At 38.8% G+C, this 21,993-nt stretch overlaps 1 pseudogene; it reads right to left on the minus strand.

Annotated features, from left to right (window-relative positions):
• Positions 1 to 19,026: 19,026 nt before the first annotated feature.
• LOC122104799 lies at positions 19,027 to 19,965 on the minus strand (annotated as a pseudogene).
• Positions 19,966 to 21,993: the final 2,028 nt, after the last annotated feature.

Genomic DNA, 21,993 nt, shown 5'->3' on the forward strand with positions numbered 1-21,993 from the left:
GGTGTCAGTGTAGAGTTTTGGTCTATAAGGTTGAGAATGAAGGTAGAAAGTCTCAGAATTCAAGTAGAGAATCCTTTTCTTTAATGTAGGAAGTTAATATTTTAATTCTGGTCCTATGTTTTTCCCCTCCGCTTGAAATTTGGGAACTGGGAACTGAGCTGATTGCCCTTGGTTATTTTCTAGATTCGGTGGAGCTGAGCCTTGGGTTGGTGCTTCTGATTCAAATTAATTGCAGTATACACTTCAGGTATTTCTGTGAATAAAGGAGACACAAGAATCTCAGGTTGGAAAGGACCACGGATGAGGTAGCCTGTTTCGACTACCTTCTTGCTTTTTAGGCGTCATGGTTGTCACCTCTAGGGTAGCCACTGAATGAGTAAACATCTAAAGTTTGCTTACTTTCTTTTGCCTTCACTTCCTCTTCTTAAAACACTGCCCTTCCTGTCATTGAAGTGGGGTCAAAAGACAGGGCTCATAAGCCTATAGTTTGCACGAAATGTCAATGTTTCTCTCCACTAGTGAGCCTTGATTAGAGATAAAGGAGGCTCTGGATTCAAGATCAGCCTTCCAAGAGAGGATCATCTTTGTGTATCTCAACCTATGGAATCAGTAAAGTGATCATGGTTTTACAGGTGCTGAGGGTTGCATGGAGCTAGAGACATGATCAGTAAAGCTCTTTTGTCTCTCCCAACCCATGGTGTAAAATGCCTTTAGGCTAAACGAAGCTCTTTGAATGAATAGTCACACTACTAGAACGTTCTCATGCATATAAGACAGGTAGGCACTATCTCAAATGATTTAATTACTTAAACATAACATCATGAGATTGTGCCTGAAATAGGAATGAGTTGTACTCACCAGTTCCTGGTGACAATCCCAATATAGGCGAGGCTCTTCATTTTATCTGGTTATTTTCCTGGCATCACCCCGTTATCTCTCTCATAGTTATTTACTCTAATATGCCCCAAATAGACATCCTTCTACACTTATTTAGAAATATGCATATATTTGAAAATAGATCAGTTTTGGTGTTTAAAAAATTTATAGCCATAATTGTGTGCTAAAAATCCTATTTTATTTATTTTGACTCCCACTGTATTTTGTGATTTATGTAACATAGGCGAATATACTTTGTTACTTGTAGTTTTATTATAATTTTCCTCATTGCATATTATTTATTTATTCTGTTAAAGATTTTGGCTACTTTGAGTATATAATCTTATTAGTTCTAAAACCAGATGTTTAAGCAATTGTTATACATCTTTTTTTTAAATAAAAAAATAGCAATTTAAACCTCTGGGCAATTAATTTGTCTAAGATCATCCAGTGGAGGTAGAAGAGGTGGTTGATGGTCAGTTTTGTGCTCTCTGTTAAGAATTTATTTTGTTATGTTGTTATACTTTATTGCACCTTTATGATTTATAGGATCAAAGAAATCTCCCTGCCCTTCATGAGATTCTTCTCACTTTCAAAGCATGAAGAAGGGTAGCTAATTTCAACTCCTTTGTCAGCATCTAATTCTGAAATGATTGAAGTTCATACTCTGTCTTCTTCATGGAGTTCCCTCTATTGAAGGACTAAATGAAGGACTTCATCAGAGATGTGGTACCAGATTGTTGGGGTGCAAGGGCAGATGCACTGGGTTTGTGCTACACATATCCTTAGCTGTCTCATATGGTCTAATCCTTCTTGTGGGCTTGCACATTGGTTATAGACATGACCATTATATGAGTGAACAAAGTGAATCCCAGAGCAATTAAGAAATGTTATCAACTCTTTATGTGCATTAGATGGAGCAGATTCAACATCTAAATCACAAGACTTTCTGAATTGAAATTCTGAACTCTTTCCACCACAATTACATTGCCTGATGGGAAGGAAAATTATCTTTTTCTGCAGACCCTAACCCCAAATTTCAAATCAAAGCAGTAAGGAAAACAGTCAGTCCCCATGGGAAGAGAAGATTAAGATTGATTTTGGATTTTTTTTGTGTGGTTCAAATATGTTCTTTCCTTTCATTCGTTATGGACGATCACAGACTTAGTTGTAGAATGTCTCTCTTTTGTATGTTGTTGGGAAAATTGCTTAGCTCATAAGAATCTCAAATTTTCCAAGAACACAATGAGAGCATAATAATGATTACTGTTTTGAAAACAAGATGGATTTTTCTCCCAACATGACAGCATTTGCTTATTCATTAGGGAGTAAATTCTAAGATAATTAATAGAAGAAAATACTTCCAAGCTTGAGTCTTGATGACCAGTTTTTTGTGATGTTATTTAAGAAGGGGCTTTGAGTACCATTAGCTTGGATGTAACTTAGAGTAATGGAGGAAAGCAACAACTCTTATAAACTATAAAGGAGAGAACAAAGTTCTATGGCTAGTGAACATAATTGTTGGCATTACTAGGGATTGAACTCAGAGCCTGGTACTTCATAGGCAAATTACTCTACTGCTTTCAGTTATGTTTCAGTATTTTTTTTTGCTTTTAGTTTGTTTTTCAGACAGGGTCTTGTGCTTGTTTTTGGCCTGGAGACACGTTTAATCTTGATTCTCCTACCTCTAACCTTCAAAGTAGTGGAGATTACTGGTGTGAATCTCAGCTTGCTAGTTTTGTTTTTGAGAGTCTCACCAACTTCTGCTTGAGCTGGGCTCAAAATAGTCTTCCTGTGCCTGCCTCTGAAATAGTTGGGATTAGGTAGTGAACATTTTAAGAAGGCCTAAGAGATGTTTATGGGTCAACATGATTACCTGTATCATGTTTTGATCATAATATACAATATAAAAGACTATGACATTTCTGGGTGGCATAGGAAAGGGAGACCTCTTCTACTAGAAGAACTTATTAGAGAAGAGAATTTCTCTAAACCTTAGTACTTTCACCTAAAACTTAATCTCTATTTCTTCTTTATCTTTTATTTAAAAGTTGACTTGTGGGGCTGGGAAGGTAGCTCAGTGGTAGAGTGCTTGCCTTGCATGCATGAGGCCCTGGATTCGATTCCTCAGCACCACATAAGCAGAAAAAGCCGGAAGTGGCACTGTGGCTCAAGTGGTAGAGCACTAGCCTTGAGCTGAAGAGCTGAGGGACAGCGCCCAGGCCCAGAGTTCAAGCCCCATGACCGACAAAAAAAGTTGACTTGTTAGGGGACAGTGGTAAAGCTCAACATAATTAAAATTTTCACCTTACCTAAAACAAGATCTGAAATTGGTACCACTCATTTACTCACATTTTGTTAGATAGAGTTAGATAGATGCTCAGTACTTTAAAAGAATTATTATTTTCAATTTGACAACTTATACCAATACTTTTATTTCACAGATAAGCAAACTGATTCTTACAAATATTGCATATTTGTCCGAGGATTCATAGCTAGACAAAAGATGTTTAAATTCTATCTCACTCCCTTGACTTAAGTTCAGCTAATGTGGCTTTCCCAAACATTGGTAGACAGTTTTTGAAAGGCTAGTTGGTACCACTCATGATTTTATACACTTAAAGATATTTTATTTTGTGTAATCCTTGTAACTATGAAATAGATACTATTTTGTCTTGGAGGTGACATAGAGTCTTAAAAATGAATTACTTCATCTAGGTCACATTACTAGTCAGTGAAAAGTCTGGAGTCTAAAACAAGTCTATCTTGTTCCAAATCTAGAACTTGAATATGTATTTTCTCCCCCCCTCCCAATCAGTATAACTACAGGAAGTAACCTAATTCACAGGGAAATGTATGGTCTATGCTCTTCAGTTTAGTGCTCACTCTACCATAAAACTACTTGTGTTCTAAAACTGACCTAGTAATACTTAAGTTCTGCAACTTAAAGCTGTAACATTTAGACAATTTAACCCGGTCATCATTTCATGTAAGAGCTGACATCCCAGGCCATACATGGTCCCATGAGATGACAATGATGATGGTAAGGCCAGGTTTTCTATCCAAGTCACCTAACCAGTATGGCATGGATCTTACTTCAGAGCCAGTATTCCCCCACAGGTTTCTAGGGTACTATATATGTCTTAATTACCTGGTGGAATAGTCCATTGGAATAACCTTCGGCTTGGATTCAAATTTAATATATGGTTGATTAAACATTTTCCAGAAAACAGCAAAGGACGCTCAGACAGATGAATATAGCTGATCAATGTTAGGTTTTCTTCTTGCCCAGCAAACCAGAGGCTATTTAAAATGCATTAACGGATGGCTCTGAGGTAGCTGTGCAGTGAGATCAAAGGCTTTTCTCTCGGGATCGCGGATCAGCACCTGGGACAGCGCCTCCTCCACGGAGGTGGAGGTGGTGAGCGGGGGAGGGGCACGGGACCTCTTGGGAAAACCCAGCCCTGCCTGGTAGAACGCATTGAGAAGAGGCTTATTATCTCATCTTTTCCGTAGCTCTTGGAGGATAAAAGCGAATCTTCTGGGGTTTCATGGCAACCCCCAAGCTTTCTAAACCTCAAAGCTCAATTGAGCTTGTTGGGGAATGAAATTGTCTGTTTGGTCCCTGGTCCTCAAGTTGCGATGCTGCCTGGCATTTGCGATATAGTCTCAGGACTGGAGCTGAGATCAGAGGACTTTTGGTGAAAGTCTTTTTACCCTATACCACCTCCTCTTGATGTCAAGTTACCTATCAGGGGCTGAAATCCAACGGCATTTTCGGCTTGGAATTTCATAAGGCATGTGCTGTTCAGTCTGGAGGAAATGAGTCTGAGGTGGTGTGAACATACTTTACTTGCAGCTGCCCCCGAGTATCCTGTGAGTTCAATTGCCCTGAAGATCCATTTCCAGAGTTTTTATGGTGTATCTTCTTTGTACCAGCTTTCATCTCTCCCTGGGTCTGCAACTCACAATCTCTTTTATTAAGCACACACATTTTGTCCTGAATTCCACTTGCCTTGCATTGTTCTCAGTGAGTCTTTCGTGGTTAGTGGCATGTCCTAATCTGGACTATGGATGTTGGACATAACTTTTATGTTTTCCTTCTTTATTTTACTTACACAAAATAATGTGCTTTCCTTTTGACTTTAAACATTTTAAAATTAGTGTACATTTATAATCAAAGAGGATGATACTCAATGTGATATTCCACACAGTGCACTTTGAACATATCCACACATATTCCCCATGTTCATTATGCTCCCATTTCTCCTCTTTCTTAATTTTCAAACAGCATTTGATAGATTTCACTATGCTGTCATTATATATATATATATAAAACTATATATTTATTATACTACACATTATTAGCAAACACATCTATAATGAATTTAAACCCTAGGACCAGCACACATACAGACATACACACATGTGCACACACACACGATTTTGCATATGAGGAAAAAAATACACAATATCAATCTTTCTGGGTCTAGCCTTGTGTAATATGACCATCTCCAGTTCCATTTGTCACCAATTGTCCCATTCATTTTCTCATGAGCACCTAGGATGTTTTCATGACTTGGTATTTGTCTAATGTATTGGGTATATTCCATTTTTAGTTTTCTTCTGGGACTTGCATACTCACTTCCATAGTGTGTGGACTGATTTTTATTTGCACCAACAGAGTACTGAATATAGTACCCTTCCCCCCTCATCCTTGAGAGCATTTGTTGTTCCTGTTTATGTTTTCGGTGATAGCCAAAAACATAATGATGAGATGGAATCTTATTGTGTTTCCTTTATGCATAAGGATTTTGAACATACAAAAAATGAATATAGTAAGAAGAACAAGAGGATACTACAACAAATACCAACAAACCTCAGAGAACAATTAAATATTTTGAGAACTTACATTCCAATACGTTGGAAAATCTAGAAGACCCTGGTTCTTCAACTGTACAAAAATCAATTCAAGCCTGGTGCCAGTGGCTCACGTAATCCTACTTACTTAGGAGGTTGGAATCTGAGGGTTGTAGTTTGAAGCCAAACAGGGCAGGAAAGTCCACAAGACTCTTAACTCCAACAACTACTCAGAAAAAGTGGTACTGTGGTAGAGCTCTAACCTTGAGCACAAAGAGGCTCAGGGAGAGCACCCAGGTCCTCAGTTCAAGCCCCAGGACCAGTAATAAAAAAAATCAATTCAAAATGGCTTCATAACTAAATGCAAGACCTGAAACTTTCAGTTTATGACAGAAGAACATAAATAAAACTCTTGGAGTTATAGATACAGGCAATTACTTCTAAATAAGATTCCAGTTGCTTAGGTTATAAGAGCAAGAGTTGACAAGTAGGATTGCATCAAATTGAAAAGTTTGTGCATATCGAAGGAAACAACTTCTAGAATCAAGAGACAACTCACAGAATGGGAAAAGATATCTGTAATCTATTCATTGGACAAAATATTAATATCTAGAATACATAAATATCTCACAAACCTAAGACGCAAAAAGAACAAATAACCCAATTAATAAATGCACAAATGAATTAAACAGGCAGTTCTTCAAAGACATACAAATGGCGAATATATACATTGCTTACTGGTTTCATATTTGTGCATGCCTGTAGGATGCAGAAGTAGGAAGTTTGTGGTCTGAGATTGGCCTGAGCAAGACCTTAAGCACAAGACCTTATTTGAAAAACAAACTAAAAAGCAAAATGACTCAAGTGCTAAAATTCTACCTGCAGACATGAGCCACTGAGTTCAATATCAAGTACTAGAAAACAACAACAACAAAAAACAGCTGGGTGCCGGTGGCTCATGCCTGTAATCCTAGCTACTCAGGAGGGTGAGATCTGAGGATTGCAGTTCAAAGCCAGCGCAGTCAGGAAAGTCTGCAAGACTCTTATCTCCAATAAACCACTCAGAAAACTGGACGTGGCATTGTGGCTCAAGTGGTAGAGCGCAGGCCTTGAGCTGAAGAGCTGAGGGACAGCACCCAGGCCCAGAGTTCAAGCCCCATGACCAACAACAACAAAAAAGAAAACAAAAAAAGAAAGAATATAGTTATACTAGGAGCTTAAAAGTATTAAAACTGTAGCTATTGATCAATTTATCATTAGAGAGGAGGAGGAGGAAGGTTGGGAAATAAGAAAGGGAGAATAAAGGTAGGTAGGCATATGTATAGGACGAGAGTAGGATAATATTGAGAGAAAACAAAATTATTATAAAAAAGGAAAAATAGTCAAAAATAAAAAGCATGATTCTCAAGTGAAATAGATTTAGGTCGCATTCATTCCAACCCATTTAGGGGCTGGAGTCTCTTGTTTTCCACTTGCGCCTTGGTCAGATGTTTGCTGTGGAAGCTCCCATCCTCAGAGGGTTCCTGCTTTTCTTTTCTTTTTCTTTTTGTCGGTTGTGGGGCTTGAACTTTGGGCCTGAGCGCTGTCCCTCAGCTCTTCAGCTCAAGGCGAGCACTCTACCACTTGAGCCACAGCGCCACTTCTTGTTTTCTGGTGGTTTATTGGAGATAAGAGTTTCACAGACTTTCCTGCCTGGGCTGGCTTTGAACCGCAAACTTCAGATCTCAGCCTCCTGAGTAGCTAGGATTACAGGCATGAGCCGCCGGTGCCCAGCTCATAAGGTTCCTTCTTAATTCAATTTTTGTGCCTACATTCTCTCCCTATTTCCCATTCTGTCCTCAGCCTTACACTTTCCAGATGTGTCAATTGAGTGCCTTCTTTTCATGAAAGCCTTTCACTACTTGGAAAAGGGTGATGAGTCATGTTGAGTATTCCTTTACAATGCACGCTGGTACATTTTCTTATTTGATATGGTTATTAGAGCAAGCAGTATATATTTTCTTAGTCAGTAATAAGGAAAAGTTTCTTCTCCACACTTTCACCTTTTACCACCCCAACTCCCAGGTCAGTAAGTTCAACACACTGTTATTTTTTTTTTTGTGCCTGTCAGTCCTGGGACTTGAACTCAGGGCCTGGGCACTGTCCTTAGCTTTCTTGCTCAAGTGCACTGCTCCATCATTTGAGCCACAGCACCATTTCTAGCTTTTTGGTAGCTTTATTGTCTATCCTGCTGGGCCTAGCTTCAAAATGTAATCTTTAGATGTCAGCTTCTTGAGTAGCTGGGATCACAAGCCTGAGCCATTGGCACCTAGCAATATATTGTGTTATAAAATCTTTTTACTACTTTAAATGCCATGTTAATGACCATCTCCAAATTCATGGTCTTCCCATCTGGTAATAATCTATCTTTGGAGCAAGTTACCTTTCCTTTTGTGTCTCTATCCTCAATATAGAAAGAGAGCCACCATATCATCAGGTGTTTTCAGTTTTAAATGATTTAGTACCTGTAAGACGTATTGAGCATATTGCAGCACATGGAAAGAATTAAATCATCTTGGTTATTCACATGCTTGTTAGTATTATAATCACCAATTTCAGAAAATATCTATTGGTTCCTTATTCTGAAGTCCAGTGCATTTCCCTCACATGTACTTTGTTATATCGTGTGTTGTCTCTTCTAGAAGTTTGTTAGTCTCTGTGCATCATTATGTCTGTACCTCTAGGTCAATAGTTCAATGACTATATCTGTATCTATATCTGAATCTATTTTATTTTGTTTCAATAACTGAGTAAAATTGTAATCTCCCACAAAAGAAATTGAAGGCATCACTTCCACATTCTCTATTCCTCCCACCCTATTTACAAAGAAAGCTATGTCTTTTATCTCATCCTTGCAACAGCGCTTGCCATTCGAGTTATACCTTCTGTTCTTTGTTTATGGGTTGGTTACAAAAGTAGTGTATGGTGTTTCACTATGATGACTGAATGCAAGCCATACAGTAAAAGACTAACTAGTGTGACTGGAGATGGAGATGAAGATAGGACCCTACACTTCTGTTGCTTGTAGGAGCTCTCAAACATCTTGCAAAATCAAAGACCTATTTTTGTATTTTACCAATTGCTCAAAGTAGTTATATTTAGTGCTTCATATTTGAGTCATGGCAATTTATGCATGTCTTAACATTTCTCGTTGCCATATGCACAGATGTGAGTCACATCATATAGCATATGCTTCTCTGTGACCATGTCCCTGTGCAGCCAGGATCCCTGTGAGAATGATTAGTGCCAAAGTCACCCTTGGTAACTTTGATATGGAAGCCCATCCTCACACCTCCTTTCTTTTCTTTTTTTTCTTTTTTGTTCATCTTGGGGCTTGAACTCAGGGCCTGGCGTTGTCCAGACATTGCTCAAAGCTAATGCTCTACCACTTTGAGCCACAGTGCCACTTCTGGTTTTCTGGTGGTTATTTGGAGATGAGTCTCATGGACTTTCCTGCCCAGGCTGGCCTTAAATCTCAATCCTCAGATCTCTTAGGATTATAAGTGTGAGCCACCAGTGCTTGGCACATCTCCTTTCTAGAAATTTCTACTTACAACATTTTATAGAATTCTAGCACAAGCTTATTGGACAGGTAGCATTAGTCTTATTTATGGATGAGCAACTGAAACCAGACATGTAAAACTATGTATTGAGTTCACTTGTGGGGGAGCCAGGTTCTGAATATAAGTCTTCATTATCTAACTATGGATAGATGGTCCCCTTGGAGCATTTGTTGGTCTACTAAAACCACATTTGCAATCTAAAAGAGATTGCAAATTTGTTCATTCAGAGTCTTGAATCTGTAACAAAATTCATGAATATCAACATTTGATTGTTAAGAAATTTTTTTCTGTCCACAGAACTGGAAATTTTATTTGATATACCAAGATGAGCATTACTATTTTGATAAATCCATAGTAATAAAATGATTTGGTCAATGTATACCTGCTTAGGCTTTCTAATATATATAAAAATATATATGTGTGTGTATTTATTTATTTATTTCCACAAACATTTATGTTTGCCTTGCTACCCCATGATATAATTGATATTACTAATTTGGTGGTGACAAAAATGACAGGTGTTAATGACTTTTACGAGATTCAAAGAATTAGTGGTTGGAAGATCTGGAAACAGCAGCAGGTCCCCTGAGTTCCACAGGAACTTTATTGTATTTTCTCAGACCTCAAACTTAATTGTAGAGGGATCTACCTGCAGAAGATTCTGAACTTAAAATAAGGCCCTTTGCAAACCTGGGCACCTATAAAATGACTACATGGGTTGAAATGCAGACAATAGTCCTGCCATGGAAGGGCTACTGGAAGCTACTCTTGAATCCAGACCCTCTTCTGTCTTTAATTAGGGTTCCTTATCAGAAAAGAAATATTGACATGTCACTCACAATATGGCCTTCTGGAAGTTTTACAAACTAGGAAGCTGAAACATGCTTTCTTTTCCCATGAGAAGGTGGGATTTAAGGGGGGGGGGAGCAAATGAAGGTAGGAATGGAGGTGAATGTAGTCAGAATACTCAATGTACATGTGAAAATAGAACCAGGTAACTTGAAGGGAGGTATGGAGTGATGGGGGAGGAAAAAGATGGAAAGGGTGACCCTGATCAAGATGCATTGTATTCATAAATGATATATTCAGTTGAAACCCGTATGTACAAAGCAAATCAAAACATTGAGATACCACCTCACCCCAGTTAGAATGGCAAAAATCAAGAACTCTAATAACAACAGACGCTGGAGGGGATGTGGACAGAAGGGAATCTTACTGCATTGTTGGTGGTAGTGTAAACTTGTTCAACCACTTTGGAAAGCAGTATGGAGGTTCCTCAAAAGACTCCACATAGAGCTCCCTATGACCCAGCAATCCCACTTTTGGGCATTTACCCAAATGTTTACAAACAAGACCACACTAAAGCTACCAGCACGACTATGTTTATTGCAGCATTATTTACCATAGCTAAGATATGGAACCAACCCAGATGCCCCTCAGTAGATGAATGGATCAAGAAAATGTGGTATATATACACAATGGAATTCTATGCCTCCATCAGAAAGAATGACATTGCCCCATTTGTTAGGAAATGGAAAGACTTGGAAAAAATCATATTAAGTGAAGTAAGCCAGGCCCAAAGAAACATAGGTCCCATGGTTTCCCTTATTTGCAATATCTAGTATATGTATGAGTCAACTAGAAAAGGTCAGATAAGGTGATGTTAGGAAAATGAACCCTAAGATATGTATTTAAATGTTTTTTTCTTTCATGCATTTGCTTCTAACGCAAAATTTATAAGATGATTTCTTTGTTGCTTTGTATGTCCCTCCCCCACAGTATAACCCCTGCTTTCACTGTATTTAATGTTGGTATAATTTGTGGAGGGGAAGGGGAAAAACAAGTCGTTTAAATAAGGATACAGGTGGACCCGTTGCAACAATGAGAAGTACAAGTTGTCATGTCGGAAACGAACTTTACAACTTTGGTGGTCGTGGGGGAGGATTAGGTGGGGAGAGGGAGGCTGGGAAGAGATGGGAAGGGTAAACAAAGGAGGAGGCTACAATGCTTGATAAGAAATGTACTGGGGGGGAGGAGGGAGGATTGGGTGGGGGGGGGGTGGGGGGGAGGTAGGGAAGGGATGTGAAGGGTAAACAAAGGAGGAGGCTGCAATGCTTGATAAGAAATGTACGCATTATCCTGCCCATGTAATTGTAACCCCTCTGTACAGTATTTTCACAATAAAAAAAAAAAAGTCTCCTCCCCCAAATGTCCATGGCCTTCTTGAATGTGATCTTTCTACCCCACTGCAGTGTCAGAGTACAGGCATGTATGGCCTGTTCTAAAGGCTTCCTTCTACCCCAGCCTTTAAATGTTGGCTTCCTCTGCTTGGAGTTTTCTCCATGTTCTGAAGAAAAATACATGAATGCTAGCTTATTATGATCAGTAAAATTCTTTTATTTCTCAATGTCCAAGACTTATAAGTCTGTTTCTTTATGTTAAATGATGTTCTTTAGAATAATTTCCTGATATCTATACTATTAGAAACGTGTCCACTTATTAGCATTAATTATTGAGTATATAAAACATACAGACACTCTCTCAAGTGATTTATAGTTCCTTAAATATATTATTATGGGATCTTACCTCCAGTACTGAATGAATCATACTCTCTAGTTCCTAACAGCGGTCACTATTAATCAAAGCAAGTTGTTTCTTGGTATTTTTGTTCATTTCCCCTGCAACGTGCCTTATTCCCCCTGCTTCCTTATCTTATTGGCATCCAACTTAGTGTTTTCAAAAATACGGTTGTTCAGAAATATGTGTTTGAAAACAGAGTGTTTTGGGCATATTTTAATATTTACAACCACAATATTGCAATTCAAATCCCACTTTATACATTTTCCACATCCCACATATTATTGTGATTTATCTATGTAATACAGGCAGATATAATTCATTATTTACAATTTTATTCTAGTCCATTTTGGTTTCCTTATGGCATAATTTATTTATTCTGCTAAGCATTTTGAGTAGCTTACTTTTATTATCTTCTTTAGTTCTGAAAATAACAGTCTATGCAGTTATCATTCTTTTCTTTTAATCAAAGAGCAATTTAAACTTCGGGTGATTAATTTGTCTAAGATCATAGAAGAGTTTGTTGACAATACATGGTTTCTTCTTTTTTCTTAGCACATATTATTTGTGCAGGGGTTCAACTGTAATATTTCCATATATGCATGTAAAGTAGTTGAGTCAAATTTACCACCTTTATTTAATCTCCACCCACGGTTTAAAACATTTTTAATGGGTCTCATTCAATAATGTGCTCTTTGTTATAAATTTTTTTGTTGCATTATTATATTTTATTGCATCTTTATGATTTATAGGATCAAAAAAATCTCATAGGGCTTAATCAGTTCCTTTTCACTTTCAAAGTGTGAAATTTCAAAAATTTCGACTCCTTTCTCAGGATTCTATCCGGAAATGGTCAATGTCCATATTCTGCCTGTCTCAGGGCTCGTCCTCTAGTGAAGGACTACCTTCTTTAAAGGATCTGCTGGGCTGCAGAGCCCGTCACGTGGGGTCTGAGTCACACATATCCAGTCCTCTCACATATAAGCTCTTGTTCTTCCTGTGGTCCTGTAAGCTGACTGTCGACATGATCATTACATCAGTAGTGATCACTCTCCACACACATAGACCAGGGCAAATGCCACATCTGAAATCCAGGACTCTCTGACTCCAAATTTTGAACTCTTCCCATCAGTTCACATTGCCTTGTTAGAGAAGAAAATTTACACGTTCTGCAAACTGAATCCCTCAACTTTTCAAGCCAAACAACTTTTTTATTAATAAGTTTTTTTAATTGTGAAAATATTGTACAGAGGGGTTACAATTACATGAGCAAGGTAATGAGTACATTTCTTATCAAGCATTGTTGCCTCCTCCTTTGTTTCCCCTTCCCATCCCTTCCCATCTTCCGGCCTTGCAGCCTCCCTCCCCAGCCAAAGTTGTAAAGTTCATTTTTTGACATGATGTCTTGTATATCTTATTGTTGCAATGGGTCCACCTGTATCCCTATTTAAACAATTTTTTCCCTTCCCCTCCACAAATTATACCAACATTAAATACAGTGAAAACAGGGGTTATACCATAGGGGAGGAATATACAAAAAAAAAACCCCAAAAAAATCACCTTATAAATATGTTAGAAACAATAGCAAGAAAGAAAAACCACTTCAGTTCTTATCTCGGGGTTCATTTGCCTAATATCAACTTATCTGACCGTTTCTGCTTGTCTCAGACATATAGTAGTTATTGCAAATAAGGGAAATCATGGGACCTATGTTTCTTTGGGCCTGGCTTACTTCACTTAATATAATTTTTCCCAAGTCTTTCCATTTCCTAACAAATAGGGCAATGTCATTCTTTCTGATGAAGGCATAGCATCCCATTGTGTATATATACCACATTTTATTGATCCATTCATCTACTGAGGGGCCTCTGGGTTGGTTCCATATCTTAGCTATAGTAAATAATGCTGTAATAAACATAGTTGCCCTGGTAGCTTTAGTATGGTCTTGTTTGTGAACATTTGGGTAAATGCCCCAAAAATCCCAAAATGGGATTGCTGGGTCATAGGGGAGCTCTATGTGGAGTCTTTTAGGAACCTCTATACTACTTTCTAAAGTGCTTGAACAAATTTACACTTCCACCAATAATGTAGTAAGGTTCCCTTCTGTCCACATCCCTTTCAGCATCTGTTGTTATTAGAGTTCTTGATTATAACCATTCTAACTGGGGTGAGGTGGTATCTCAATGTTGTTTTGATTTACATTTCTGTTATGGCTGGGGAGGTTGAGCATTTCTTCATGTGTCTATTGGCCATCCTTCTTTCCTCTTCAGAGAAGTTTCTCTGTAAGTCTTTAGCCCACTTATTTATTGGGCAGTTGTTTCTTTGAGGATTTGTTGTTGGGGGATTTAATTTTTTGAGTTCCAGGTATATTTTAGATATGAGACTCTGGTCTGTTGTATGGCTAGTGAATATCTTCTCCCAATCCGTGGGCTTTCTATTGATCTTGCTAGCTATGTCCTTTGCCATGAGAAGCTCTGCAATTTCTTGCAATCCCATTTGTCCAATTTTTTGATTTGTTGTGTTTCTGGGTCTCTATTAAGAAAATTTTGGCCTGTGCCAAGGAGACCTAGGGCTTCTCCTATTCCATCCTGTAATGTTTTCAGAGTGTCTGCTTTGACTCAGAGGTCTTTGATCCATTTGGAGTTGATTCTGGTGCAGGGTGATATAGAAAGATCTAGCTTTAGTTTTCTACAAGTAGTTAACCAATTTTGCCAGCACCATTTACTGAAGAGGCTGTTTTTCTTCCATTCTATTTTTTTGCTCCATTATTGAAGATTAAGTGGTTATAGGTCTGTAGGTTCATTTCTGGGTTTTCAATTCTATTCCATTGGTCCTGAGGTCTGTTCTTGTGCCAATACCAGGCTGTGTTGATTACTATGGCTTTATGGTAGAGTTTGAAATTTGGTATTGATATTCCTCCAGCACTATTCTTTCTGTTGAGGATCATTTTTGCTATTTGGGATCTTTTGTTGTTCCATATGAATTTTTGGATTGCCTCTTCTATTTTCCTGAAGAATGAGGTTGGAATATTGATAGGTGTCACATTGAATTTGTAGATAGCCTTGGGAAGTATTGCCATTTTCACAATGTTGATCCTTCCAATCCAGGAGCATGGGAGGTTTTGCCACTTTGTAAGTTCTGTTTTGATTTCTTTTTTCAGGTTTTTAAAGTTTTCATCATAGAGGTTCTTCACTTCTTTGCTTAATTCCTAGATATTTTATTTTTTTGTGGGGCTATTACGAATGTGGTTGCTTTCCTGATTTCAGCCACGCTTTTCTCTTTGTTGGCATACAGAAAAGCCATTGATTTTGGAGAGTTAATTTTATATTTTTATTTTTTTTGGAGGGTTAATTTTATATGCTGCTACTTTGCCAAAGTTTTGAATCAGCTTGAGTAATTTGGGAGTGGAGTCCATGGGATTCTTTAAATACAAGATCATGTCATCTGCAAAGAGGAAGAGTTTTACTTCATCTTTTCCTATTTGGATCCCTTTTATGTTTACATCTTGTCTTATTGCTGTAGCTAGGGATTCTAATACTAAATTGAAGAGAAATGGAGAGAGTGGACATCCTTGTCTTGTTCTAAGATTTTGTCCTTTATCATCTGCTTATCATCTGATTTAAGGGGTATTATGTTTCTTTTTTTTTTAATTTAATTTAATTTTATTTGTGAACATACTGTACAGAGGAGTTACAGTTACATGGGCAGGATAATGCGTACATTTCTTACCAAGCATTGCAGCCTCCTCCTTTGTTTATCCTTCACATCCCTTCCTAGCCTCCCCCCTCCCCCCCAATCCCAATCCTTCTCCTTCCCCCCCCCCCCCCACACCAACGTTGTAAAGCTCGTTTTGGACATGACAACTTGTACTTCTCATTGTTGCAACAGGTCCACCTGTATCCTTAAACAACTGGTTTTTCCCCATCTCCTCCACAAGTTATACTGACATCAAATATAGTGAAAGCAGGGGTTATACTGTGGAGGAGGGACATACAAAGCAACAAAGAGATAATCTTATAAATGTGTTAGAAACACATGCATGAAAGAAAAAAAACATTAAAATACACATCTAAGGGTTCATTTTCCTGACATCACATTATCTGACCTTTTCCGCTTGACTCATACATATACTAGATATTACAAATAAGGGAAACCATGGGACCTATGTTTCTTTGGGCCTGGCTTACTTCACTTAATATAATTTTTTTCCAAGTTTTTCCATTTCCTAACAAATGGGGCAATGTCATTCTTTCTGATGGAGGCATAGAATTCCATTGTGTATATATACCACATTTTCTTGATCCATTCATCTACTGAGGGGCATCTGGGTTGGTTCCATATCTTAGCTATGGTAAATAATGCTGCAATAAACATAGTTGTGCTGGTAGCTTTAGTGTGGTCTTGTTTGTAAACATTAGGGTAAATGCCCAAAAGTGGGATTGCTGGGTCATAGGGGAGCTCTATGTGAAGTCTTTTGAGGAACCTCCATACTGCTTTCCAAAGTGGTTGAACAAGTTTACATTCCCACCAACAATGAAGTAAGGTTCCTTTCTGTCCACATCCCCTCCAGCATCTGTTGTTGTTAGAGTTCTTGATTTTTGCCGTTCTAACTGGGGTGAGGTGATATCTCAATGTTGTTTTGATTTGCATTTCTTTTATGGCTAGGGATGTTGAACATTTCTTCATGTGTCTATTGGCGATCCTTCTTTCTTCTTCAGAGAAGCTTCTCTTTAAGTCTTTCGCCCACTTACTTATTGGGCAGTTGTTTCTTTGAGGATTTGTTGTTGGGTGGTTTAATTTTTTGAGTTCCAAGTATATTTTAGATATGAGACCCTTGTCCTTTGTATGGCTAGTAAAGATCTTCTCCCAGTCCGTGGGCTTTCTATTGATCTTGCTAGCTATGTCATTTGCCCTGCAGAAGCTCTGCAACCTTATACAATCCCATTTGTCTAACCTTTCTTTGATTTGTTGTGTTTCCGGGTCTCTATTCAGAAAATTTCAGCCTGAGCCAAGGAGACCCAGGGTTTCTCCTATTCCATCCTGTAATGTTTTCAGAGTGTCTGCTTTGAGTTCAAGGTCTTTGATCCATTTGGAGTTGATTCTGGTGCAGGGTGATATATAAGGATCTAGCTTTAGTTTTCTACATGTAGTTAACCAGTTTTGCCAGCACCATTTACTGTATTATGTTTCTTGAATTAAGAATTTTTATGATTTTTTAAAATGAGAAATTAAAAAAATGTAATCAAGACTTACAAGGAATTAGTAGCAAAGTAGAAACTTAGGTTCTAAGCTAACTCTATGATTTGTCTAGTGCTATGAACTCTAAATACTCTTTGAGGTATGAGAAAATGTTTTCCTTCCTTTCTGCTGGTTTTGGGGCTTGAACTCAGGGTTCGGCGCTGTCTCTGAACTTTTGTGCTCAAGGTTAGTGCTCTAGCACTTGGGCCACAGCTCTACTTTCACCTATTTGGGGGCTAATTGTAGATAAGAGTCTTGCAGACTTTCCTGCCCAGGTTGGCTTGGAATCAAGATCCTCATTGCAGCTTCTTGAATAGCTAGAATTAGAGGTATGGGCACAGGTGCTCAGGGAGAAAATGTTTTCTCATTGAAAAATGGAAGCCTATGTTTATCATATGCTGGAAAGTGCTATCATGAAACTCAGGTGGGACCAGATATGTAACATATTTGAAAAAATATTTACTGACAGGCAAATGGAGATGGAGACCTTGGATTCTACTGTCAAGGATTTCTTAGTCTGCTAGTCTGATGCTGGAATCATGGTTGGTTCCTTTCCTATGGATTGCTTCCCCTCCTATCACGTCTTTGCCTGAGAGGTAGTAGGTGGCCCATCTCTCCCTATCTGTCTGTTTGTTCTCCCCAATATTACTATACTTAGAAACAGGATGTTTGATGAGAGAGAGGAAGTCAATAGAATGAGGAGAGAATCAATGTGTTTTATCCTTTAGAAATTAGAGTTGGGATTTGAGGAAACTTCCCAAAGGTCATAGGACTTAGTTCATCTTGAAGATACCAGCATAACAAGAAAGCGGGAACTGAAACGACAGTGAGTTATGGATTGGTAAGGCAATTTCAAAGTTCAATTACTCTGGCCTGAGCAGGAAGGAAGAGACACTAAGAGGGAAGGTGCCGTACTGGGCGTCTTATGTTAGATCATACTCAATGCTAGCTGAGGTGACCAATCATGTATTGTATTCAAAGTGAAACAGATGGCAAATTCGTACAGTTCATAAGGGATTCTCAGTGATAGTTTTTGACACAAAACACAGTGCGGGTAGTGACAGTAAAGACAATAAAGAATGGCAAGTCTCTGGGTCAGGAGCAGTAACTCGAAACTTCAGGGACATTATTTTATCATTCTGTAAATGATACTATCAGAGAATATTAGGAAAGAGCTGAGTGGCAAAGAATGTACTGAATTTGGGAGGCAGTTATAAAAAGAGAGTACTACTCAAAGTTTATCCTGTTGCAGCATTTGTATGCCTGGTGACACTTGTCTGTTTTCTCTCTATGTGAATATATATATATATATATATATATATATATATATATATATACACACACATATATGTATATATATATATATTGTGTGTGTGTGTGTGTGTGTGTGTGTGTGTGAAGGCTGGTATCAATGAAGATTCATTCATGTGGCCACAAAATTGATGAAGAGATTCAGCTGGGCCCAGGTGGCTCCCACCTGCAATTCTAGCAACTTAAGAGGCTGACTTATAGAGGACTGAGGTTTGAAGTCAGAGAAGAAAATTTCTCTACATTCTAGCTCCAAAAATAACCAGCAAAAGCCAGGCTAGAGGTATAATTCAAGTGGTAGAGCACCACCTGAGCAATGATAAGGTGAGGCCACTGAGTTTAAACCCTGGCAAAAGATACATAGAGACAGAAGAGCTAAAGAGGGAGAAATGAGAAAGATATATATATATATATATATATTATATATATACACACATACATATATAATGTGTGTGTGTGTGTGTGTGTGTGTGAGAGAGAGAGAGAGAGAGAGAGAGAGAGAGAGAGACAGAGAGAGAGAGACAGAGAGAGAGAGACAGACAGAGTGACTACTAGTCCCTCAAGTCTATTTGCTTTGGAACACCTGGAATCTACCAGTGACCTTTCTGAAGGCAGCTTTCACATCCTTGTTCCTCAGGCTGTAGATCAGAGGGTTCAGCATGGGGATGACCACAGTGTAGAAGACAGACACAATCTTGTCTTCCTCCAAGGATGTGTCTGAGCCACTCCGTATGTACATGAAGGTGAGGGTTCCATAGAACAGGGCCACAGCCGTGAGGTGGGAGGCACATGTAGAGAATGTCTTGGCCCTGCCACCTGGAGACTTCATCCTCAGAATGGACTTGAGGATGAGCAGGTAGGAAATCAGGATGACCAAAGCATTGACCAAAATCACAACGTTGGCAAAGAAGACAAGGATAATCTCAACATTTTTGGTGTCACTGCAGGAAATCTTCAGCAAGGGTAGGACATCACAGAAGAAGTTGATCTTGTTGTCCTCACAGAAGGAAAGAGAGAAGGTGCATGAGGTACGTAGAATACCCCCAGACACACCACAGATGTAAGTTCCCATCACTAAAGTCCAGCAGACTCTGGGGTTCATGGCTGCAGTGTAGAGCAGTGGGCTACTGATTGCAACATATCGATCATAGGCCATCACGGCCAGCAGGAAGCACTCTGTACCTGCACAGACGGTGAAGGAGAAGAACTGGGCAGCACATCGGCTATAGGAGATGACAGTTTTGTCTGTGGCAAGGGTGGCCAGGATCTGAGGGGTGATGACTGAGGTGTAGCAGGCATCCAGCAGGGAGAGGTGGCTCAGGAAGAAGTACATAGGGGTGTGGAGTTGGATGTTTACATGGATGAGAACAATCATGCCCACATTTCCTACAAGGGTAGCAAGTAGAAACTGAGAAACATCAAAAAGAGGGGAGCCTCCCATTTGGGGTAGCCAGGATAGCCCATGAGAATGAACTCAGTTACTAGTGAAGTTATTCTCGGCCATGAATTTAATGTGGAATATAAGAATGACATAAAAGGATTCCTAGAATTAAGAAAAATGCTAACTGCAAAATTTTCTCCCCTAGAATTGAACAAAATCTTTTTTTTTCCTCTCTGGTTAAAGTTGAGTTTTCAAGTCCTGGCTCCCTTATGGAATATATTTTCTCAGAATTCTTGAAGGTGGAAGATATTCCTTGGGTACTTTCTGAATCTTATGGAGCTGAGTGTTGAGTTTGCCTTTTGAGTTGAATTCCTCCTGGTTTAGATTTTGGAAATTTCTGTGAAGGTAGGAGACACAGGATTTTATTTTTAAGGTTGTACAGTGTCAAGCTAACATTTATTTCAACCACATGGATAGTTTTGTCTCGTTTTTTTTGGGGGGGGGGTCTGGTTGTGAGGCCTGAACTCTGGGCCTGGGCGCTGTCCCTCAGCTCTTCAGCGCAAGGCTAGCGCTCTACCACTTGAGCCACAACACCACTTCCAGCTTTTTTCTTTTTTGCTTGTGTGGTGCTGAGGAATCGAACCCAGGGCCTCTGGCATGCAAGGCAAGCACTCTACCACTGAGCTACCTTCCCAGCCCTGGTTTTGTCTCTTCTACCACACACTAACTGTGTGGTAATCTAATGGCCACATGAGCTTCAATCTGTGATCAGTTCCTCACTGGATTCCTCTTTTGGGCCAGCTCATTCTCTGTACTTCCACAAAGTGAACTTAGGTTTATGCTTTCTCCAGATAATTGCATCAGTTCAATTTTTTTCCCCTATGAAAGCTTGCAGTAGTTGTAAGATGATTTATCTGTATGCTTCATGTTGTCTATTCAGTTACAATACACACTGATATATATTTTTCCCTATTATATGTTTATACAGGCAGCCAGTACATGATTGCTTCTTCATTTTCTCTGTACATTAGTCTTTTCCCACTCTTGCTCACAATATTCTCACTACCATGATTATAAAAGCTTTCGTACTCATCTTGCTACTTTTACTTACCTGATTTTGAGCAAGTTATCTAACCCCTTACATATGTTTCTTGTTGATAGCATGCAGAATACATCCTGGTATATTGTAGGCCTGTTTTGAGTAGTAAATACTGTAATGCCTATAAGCAATGCAGAAAGTGACCAACATATAGAAACAGTAAAATAATGTTAGCTATTATTTTATAAAGCTATTTTAACTAGTTTTATATTGTATTTATTGGTTCCCTGTTCTGAAAGATAATACATTTTCCTCACATGCAATTGGCTAAGTTTAAGTAGTATGTTTAATTTTCTATACTTAGGTCCCTTTACTGTATCTATATCTATTAATAACTCTGAGTACACTTGCCTCTCTATAAAAAAAGATAAAGATATCACTGACCTATTTCTTCTTTTCTGATTTCTACCTCATTACAAAACAACTTCAGTCTTGATGGGAATGCAAAGTGGCATATTGCTGACAGATAACCACTTCCTTGTGTCACCGTGGACCAGAATCTATGGTAGATGGCTAAAATAAGAGACAAGTAAGCTAGTAAGCTAGCGAAGACACTGGCAAAAAGACCAATAGTAGCTAGGCAAATTTGAAAAATAGTACTAGTAGATCTGTAAAAGAGACAAGGGATCCATTTCTCAGAGAGAGCTAGAACCATCCCAGCTCAGTGCTCATTGGCTAATTAATTAAGTTCTTATTCTGTCTTTCTCTGCTTCTGGCAAGAATTACCCAAAACAGCTCCTTTGTGAAAAAAACAAGTATTGTCACTGAGGGCTGAACATAGGTCTGTAAGCCTTGTCTGGGACATTGGTCAGCTTCTGACTTGTATCCGTGCCCCATATTTAGGGCAAAAGTGTTGGCTGGAAGTGAGTCAGAAAGTTAAACTGGTTCCAGTCCTTGGAGCTCAGCATATGTCCTTCAAGAAATCTTTCAACAAAGTAAAAGTCTCACACACAGCCATGGACTGATGAGTGAGTATAATTGTGTGATTTCCCTTATATCCAGTGCTATTCCTTGAGGGCTACTGTCAGCCTAAGCTCAGGGTGAGGTGTAAA

The sequence above is a fragment of the Dipodomys spectabilis genome, unplaced genomic scaffold (genome assembly GCF_019054845.1).
Source record: "Dipodomys spectabilis isolate Male_0828 unplaced genomic scaffold, ASM1905484v1 ptg000030l, whole genome shotgun sequence".
In the NCBI taxonomy this organism is placed as follows: domain Eukaryota; kingdom Metazoa; phylum Chordata; class Mammalia; order Rodentia; family Heteromyidae; genus Dipodomys; species Dipodomys spectabilis.